This window comes from Cololabis saira, chromosome 19 (assembly GCF_033807715.1).
Source record: "Cololabis saira isolate AMF1-May2022 chromosome 19, fColSai1.1, whole genome shotgun sequence".
NCBI lineage: Eukaryota > Metazoa > Chordata > Actinopteri > Beloniformes > Belonidae > Cololabis > Cololabis saira.
The window spans coordinates 2,220,284-2,228,614 of NC_084605.1; positions in this window are offsets into that span (position 1 = coordinate 2,220,284).

Here is an 8,331-nt window from a genome sequence, read left to right on the forward strand (position 1 = left end):
TTAGTACTAGTACTATAACTACCCCAACTAGTGAGTACTAGTACTATAACTACCCCAACTAGTTAGTACTAGTACTATAACTACCCCAACTAGTTAGTACTAGTACTATAACTACCCCAACTACCCCAACTAGTAAGTACTAGTACTATAACTACCCCAACTAGTTAGTACTAGTACTATAACTACCCCAACTACCCCAACTAGTTAGTACTAGTACTATAACTACCCCAACTAGTTAGTACTAGTACTATAACTACCCCAACTAGTTAGTACTAGTACTATAACTACCCCAACTAGTTAATACTAGTACTATAACTACCCCAACTACCCCAACTAATTAGTACTAGTACTATAACTACCCCAACTAGTTAGTACTAGTACTATAACTACCCCAACTACCCCAACTAGTTAGTACTAGTACTATAACTACCCCAACTAGTTAATACTAGTACTATAACTACCCCAACTACCCCAACTAGTTAGTACTAGTACTATAACTACCCCAACTAGTTAGTACTAGTACTATAACTACCCCAACTAGTTAGTACTAGTACTATAACTACCCCAACTATCCCAACTAGTAAGTACTAGTACTATAACTACCCCAACTAGTTAGTACTAGTGCTATAACTACCCCAACTAGTTAGTACTAGTACTATACCTACCCCAACTACCCCAACTAGTAAGTACTAGTACTATAACTACCCCAACTAGTTAGTACTAGTACTATAACTACCCCAACTAGTAAGTACTAGTACTATAACTACCCCAACTAGTTAGTACTAGTACTATAACTACCCCAACTACCCCAACTAGTTAGTACTAGTACTATAACTACCCCAACTAGTGAGTACTAGTACTATAACTACCCCAACTAGTTAGTACTAGTACTATAACTACCCCAACTAGTTAGTACTAGTACTATAACTACCCCAACTACCCCAACTAGTTAGTACTAGTACTATAACTACCCCAACTAGTTAGTACTAGTACTATAACTACCCCAACTAGTGAGTACTAGTACTATAACTACCCCAACTAGTTAGTACTAGTACTATAACTACCCCAACTAGTTAGTACTAGTACTATAACTACCCCAACTAGTTAGTACTAGTACTATAACTACCCAAACTAGTTAGTACTAGTACTATAACTACCCCAACTAGTGAGTACTAGTACTATAACTACCCCAACTAGTTAGTACTAGTACTATAACTACCCCAACTAGTTAGTACTAGTACTATAACTACCCCAACTAGTTAGTACTAGTAATATAACTACCCCAACTAGTTAGTACTAGTACTATAACTACCCCAACTACCCCAACTAGTTAGTACTAGTACTATAACTACCCCAACTAGTTAGTACTAGTACTATAACTACCCCAACTAGTTAGTAATAGTACTATAACTACCCCAACTACCCCAACTAGTTAGTACTACTACTATAACTACCCCAACTACCCCAACTAGTTAGTACTAGTACTATAACTACCCCAACTAGTTAGTACTAGTACTATAACTACCCCAACTAGTTAGTACTAGTACTATAACTACCCCAACTACCCCAACTAGTTAGTACTAGTACTATAACTACCCCAACTAGTTAGTACTAGTACTATAACTACCCCAACTAGTTAGTACTAGTACTATAACTACCCCAACTAGTGAGTACTAGTACTATAACTACTATAACTACCCCAACTAGTTAGTACTAGTACTATAACTACCCCAACTAGTTAGTACTAGTACTATAACTACCCCAACTAGTGAGTACTACTACTATAACTACCCCAACTAGTTAGTACTAGTACTATAACTACCCCAAACTAGTTAGTACTAGTACTATAACTACCCCAACTACCCCAACTAGTTAGTACTACTACTATAACTACCCCAACTAGTTAGTACTAGTACTATAACTACCCCAACTAGTGAGTACTAGTACTATATCTACCCCAACTAGTTAGTACTAGTACTATAACTACCCCAACTAGTTAGTACTAGTACTATAACTACCCCAACTAGTGAGTACTAGTACTATAACTACCCCAACTAGTTAGTACTAGTACTATAACTACCCCAACTAGTTAGTACTACTACTATAACTACCCCAACTAGTTAGTACTAGTACTATAACTACCCCAACTAGTTAGTACTAGTACTATAACTACCCCAACTAGTTAGTACTAGTACTATAACTACCCCAACTAGTTAGTACTAGTACTATAACTACCCCAACTACCCCAACTAGTTAGTACTAGAACTATAACTACCCCAACTAGTGAGTACTAGTACTATAACTACCCCAACTAGTTAGTACTAGTACTATAACTACCCCAACTACCCCAACTAGTTAGTACTAGTACTATAACTACCCCAACTAGTTAGTACTAGTACTATAACTACCCCGACTAGTTAGTACTAGTACACACATTTACCCCGACTAGTTAGTACTAGTACTATAACTACCCCAACTAGTTAGTACTAGTACTATAACTACCCCAACTAGTTAGTACTAGTACTATAACTACCCCAACTACCCCAACTAGTTAGTACTAGTACTATAACTACCCCAACTACTCCAACTAGTTAGTACTAGTACTATAACTACCCCAACTAGTTAGTACTAGTACTATAACTACCCCAACTAGTTAGTACTAGTACTATACCTGTTTAACCCTCCATGTTAGTACTAGTACACCTGTTTTACTCTGATAGGAAGTACTTTAGCTCCTGATGATACTTGATGTAGCGTATGAGATGTAATTTAATGTAGTTTGATGTTAGCGTTTGTGCTAAGCTAACCTCATCTCTGTTGTAGTAGTTTGTCCTTAGTCTCAGTGCTAAGCTAATTAAGCTAACCTGTCTCTGGTCCTCAGAGCTAAGCTAACTAAGCTAACTCTTGACTCTGCTGCCGTTAGCTTCAGTGCTAAGCTAACCTGTCTCTGGTCCTCAGTGCTAAGCTAACTAAGCTAACCCGTCTCTGCTGTAGTAGTTTGTCGTTAGCCTCAGAGCTAAGCTAACTAGGCTAACTCTCCCCCCAGCTCTGACACCATGCTGGTCCTCAGAGCTAAGCTAACTAAGCTAACTCTTGACTCTGCTGTCGTTAGCTTCAGTGCTAAGCTAACCCGTCTCTGGTCCTCAGAGCTAAGCTAACTAAGCTAACTAAGCTACCTCTCCCCCCAGCTCTGATACCATGCTAGTCCTCAGTGCTAAGCTAACTGAGCTACCTTTCCCCCCAGCTCTGACACCATGCTAGTCCTCAGTGCTAAGCTAACTGAGCTACCTCTCCCCCCAGCTCTGACACCATGCTGGTCCTCAGAGCTAAGCTAACTAAGCTAACTGAGCTACTTCTCCCCCCAGCTCCGACTCCATGCTGGTCCTCAGCTAAGCTAACTAAGCTAACTGAGCTAACTCTCCCCCCAGCTCCGACACCATGCTGGATCCAGACGGAGACTTCGACCTGGAGGACACGATGGACGTGGCCCGGCACGTGGAGGAGCTGCTGCGCCGCCCGCTAGCTAGCACGTGGAGCGGCCCGCAGCCCTAAACCGGTCTGGACCTCGACCAGGACCAGGACCAGGACCTGGACCAGGACCAGGACCAGGACCAGGACCTGGAGCAGACTTTACAGGACTCAAACCGGGTCCGGTTCTTCAGCAGCATCACTTTTATCACAATCAGAGGGAACGATCACGACGTCACAGATGAGACTTCACGGTTAAAACCACCGAGTGGCAGAAAAATACAAATATTTTAGAGGAGGAACATTTTTTTTTCATTATGCACTTCGAGAAAAAAGTCGAAATTTCGAGAAAAAAGTCGAAATTTCGAGATTAATGTTGAAGTAAAATTTCCAATAAAAAAGTCAAAATGTCGAGAAAAAAGTCAAAATGTCGAGAAAAAAAATTGAAATGTTTAGAGAAAAGTAGAAATTTTGAGAAAAAAGTAGAAATTTTGAGAAAAAAGTGGAAATGTCTAGAAAAAAGTTGAAATGTTGAGAAAAAATGAATGAAAATGAATGAAAAAGTGAATAAAGTTGAAATGTTGAGGAAAAAAAGCCCCCCAATGTGAATAATGTTTAAAGATTGAATCTCTTTTGTATTAATTACATTATTTTTCTACGTTTGGTTGTCCAGGAATCCAATAAAAAGATGATTTTCATGATTTGACCACATGATCGTGTAGAGCAGCAGCTTCTGTGTAACAACCATGGATGTATTATAGAAACTGGATTGGAAACTAAAAATGGCCGCCCATTCATTTCAATGCATTCTGCTCAGCCAGCGCATAAGCCGAAAAAATCTCTGACTTCCGGGTTTACTTCCGCATACAGCGGCCCATAGAGCATGCGCAGTTGAGTCACCTCCCATGATGCTCTGGGGCCTCCCATCATGCCCTGGGGGAATGCCGCGAATATTAATATAATATGTATTAATATAATACATAAATTAATGTATATTATTACATGTATAGCATTACATATAATATTAATGTATTAATATAATATAATTACATAATATATATTAATATAATCCATCCGTGGAATGCACGGACACGGCTGTGACGTCATCCGTGACGTCACGCCCAGAAAGAGACTTTTCTTTGACTTTTCTGGCCGTTATAAAACATCTTTGACGGATATAAAGTCCATGACTTAAAAATATAGAATACAAAGATTAGTAATTGCCGGTGATTACAGCTGGAGGTTCCTGTGAACAGTTTTAGAGGCTTCTCTTTTACTATTGCGGTCTATGGGAAAAAAGCTTTCTGGGCCCCATGGGATTTTCTGTTGCAGTACCGCGGCTGGCCACTGGAAAAAATCGGCGCGCCTTCTGACTGCCAGACCCGGGGGCTGGTAACAACATCTGAACGTCCAGCTGAATTCTGGGAAATAAACATCTTTCATGGTTTAGAGAGAGAATGTGTTGTTGTTCTGTTCTTTTTACCCACAAACACTATTGTTCTTATTTATTGATGTCATAATCTACAGGTGGAGGTCGGAAAATTTTAAATATATTGCAAAACTTCATTCGTAGTAAATTCAACTAAATGTGAAACAAATATATTATTTCCCACTACATTCAAAGTGAGATATTTCAAGCTTTTATTTGTTATAATTTTGGTGATTATGGCTCACAGTTTATGAAAACCCCAAATAAAAAATCTATATTACGAAATCAATAAACAATTAAATCATCAAAATTATAACAAATAAAGGTTTAACATATATTACATAGTCTCATTACATACTTTGCATGTAATGAGACTATGTAATATATTAGTTTCACCTTTTAAGTTGAATTATTAAAATAAATTAACTTTTACACCATATTCTAGTTGAATTATTGAAATAAATTAACTTTTACATCATATTCTAGTTGAATTATTAAAATAAATTAACTTTTACACCATATTCTAGTTGAATTATTGAAATTAATTAACTTTTACACCATATTCTACATCTTGGCTGATGTGGACAAACATAGCATAGGAGGCTAGTTCAGTTGCTAGCATGGTTGTCTGTCTGTACAGTCATGCAAGTTCAATGCTATTAAGGCACTTTAAACTTTAAATCAAAGCATTTTGTTTATTCATATAAAATAAATACATGTCTATGCAGTTTATACAAAAACCTTGTATGTCAATGTTTTACATCTCACTGACGTCAAACGTTTACTCACGTGTTAACCTCCTAACAGCTAAATCACACAGCTAACTTTACATTTAAATGTACAAAAATAAACAATTCTTATGTTATTGATTAATTGTTCTTCTGTTTTTATTTTTTTGTGCTTATATTCGAAATAAAAGACGTCAAATAGTAGAAAAATAACAATCAAAACATAAACATGTTTTAAGACTAGAATGTCAGCAGTTTAGAAGTTTTGTCCCTTTTTTTCGGCGCCTGCGCTGCTGAAATCGGGACGTCGCTTATTTCTATTTCTGAAAGGTGTTGAGCCGCATTTTTTTTTTTTTCGTTTTATTTTGTAATAAACGTCCAAAATGTAACTTTTTAATTTCATTTTGTAATAAACTGTGCCATTTTGTAATAAATTTTGCCACATTATGTAATAAGTTATTGCATTTTGAGAAGATTATTACAAAATGCACTTGACAACTTTTTTTATTTTCTAGGAAATGTAATAACATGGTACATTATGTAATAATACCTATTATTGTTGTTCGTTTAACAATGAATTTATACAAGAGTGACTTTTGTTGTTTTTTATGCAATTTCCATTAGAGCTATGTAGCCAATAAATCTATCTATAAAACTCCAAATATAACTTTAGTTTTCTATTTGAAGTTTGGAATTATATAGGCCGATAACAAACAAATAAACTATGTTTAGAATTGTTATTACATAATGCACCATGTTATTACATTTTCTAGAGAATAAAAAAGTTGCAAGTGCATTTTGTAATAATCTTCTCAAAATGTAATAACTTATTACATAATGCGGCAAAATGTATTACAAAATGCAGCAGTTTATTACAAAATGAAATGACAAAGTTATTACATTTTGGACATTTATTACAAAATGCGGCTCAACAAGGTGGCGACGCGAGCTAGCGCTCATCTTAGACACTCCATAGCAAGGCCACATCTTGGACACTCCCTCGCAAGGCCACACCTTGGACACTCCCTTGCAAGGCCATATCTTGGACACTCCCTAGCAAGGCCACATCTTGGACACTCCCTAGCAAGGCCACAACTTGGACACTCCCTAGCAAGGCCATATCTTGGACACTCCCTAGCAAGGCCACATCTTGGACACTCCCTCTCAAGGCCACATCTTGGACACTCCCTAGCAAGGCCACAACTTGGACACTCCCTAGCAAGGCCACATCTTGGACACTCCCTTGCAAGGCCACATCTTGGACACTCCCTCTCAGGGCCACATCTTTGACACTCCCTAGCAAGGCCACGCCTTGGACACTCCCTAGCAAGGCCACACCTTGGACACTCCCTCGCAAGGCCACATCTTGGACACTCCCTCGCAGGGCCACGCCCCGGACACTCCCTCGCAGGGCCACGCCTTAGACACTCCCTCACAAGGCCACATCTTGGACACTCCATCGCAAGGCCACATCTTGGACACTCCCTCTCAGGGCCACATCTTGGACACTCCCTAGCAAGGCCACACCTTGGACACTCCCTAGCAAGGCCACATCTTGGACACTCCCTAGCAAGGCCACATCTTGGACACTCCCTAGCAAGGCCACATCTTGGACACTCCCTAGCAAGGCCACATCTTGGACACTCCCTCGCAAGGCCACATCTTGGACACTCCCTAGCAGGGCCACATCTTGGATACTTCATGGCAAGGCCACATCTTGGACACTCCCTAGCAAGGCCACATCTTGGACACTCCCTTGCAAGGCCACGCCTTGGACGCTCCCTCGCAAGGCCACATCTTGGACACTCCCTCGCAAGGCCACACCTTGGACACTCCCTAGCAAGGCCACACCTTGGACACTCCCTCGCAAGGCCACATCTTGGACACTCCCTTGCAAGGCCACATCTTGGACACTCCCTAGCAAGGCCACATCTTGGACACTCCCTAGCAAGGCCACATCTTGGACACTCCCTCGCAAGGCCACATCTTGGACACTCCCTAGCAAGGCCACACCTTGAACACTCCCTCACAAGGCCACATCTTGGACACTCCCTAGCAATGCCACACCTTGGACACTCCCTAGCAAGGCCACATCTTAGACACTCCCTAGCAAGGCCACATCTTAGACACTCCATCGCAAGGCCACATCTTGGACACTCCCTAGCAAGGCCACACCTTGAACACTCCCTCACAAGGCCACATCTTGGACACTCCCTAGCAATGCCACACCTTGGACACTCCCTAGCAAGGCCACATCTTAGACACTCCCTAGCAAGGCCACATCTTAGACACTCCATCGCAAGGCCACATCTTGGACACTCCCTAGCAAGGCCACATCTTAGACACTCCCTAGCAAGGCCACATCTTAGACACTCCCTAGCAAGGCCACATCTTAGACACTCCCTTGCAAGGCCACATCTTAGACACTCCCTTGCAAGGCCACATCTTAGACACTCCCTAGCAAGGCCACATCTTAGACACTCCCTCGCAAGGCCACATATTGGACACTCCCTAGCAAGGCCACATCTTGGACACTCCCTCACAAGGCCACAATTCTCTCCTTCTCCTCTTCCTCTCCTCTCCTCTGCTCTTCAGGTTTTTATACAAGCTAATGGACGTTAGCATTAGAGCTAGCCAGTTAGGTTAAGTTACAAGGTTGGTAAACGTTGTAACTGTTTCTTACCTTGCTCTACGCTGACTTTATTA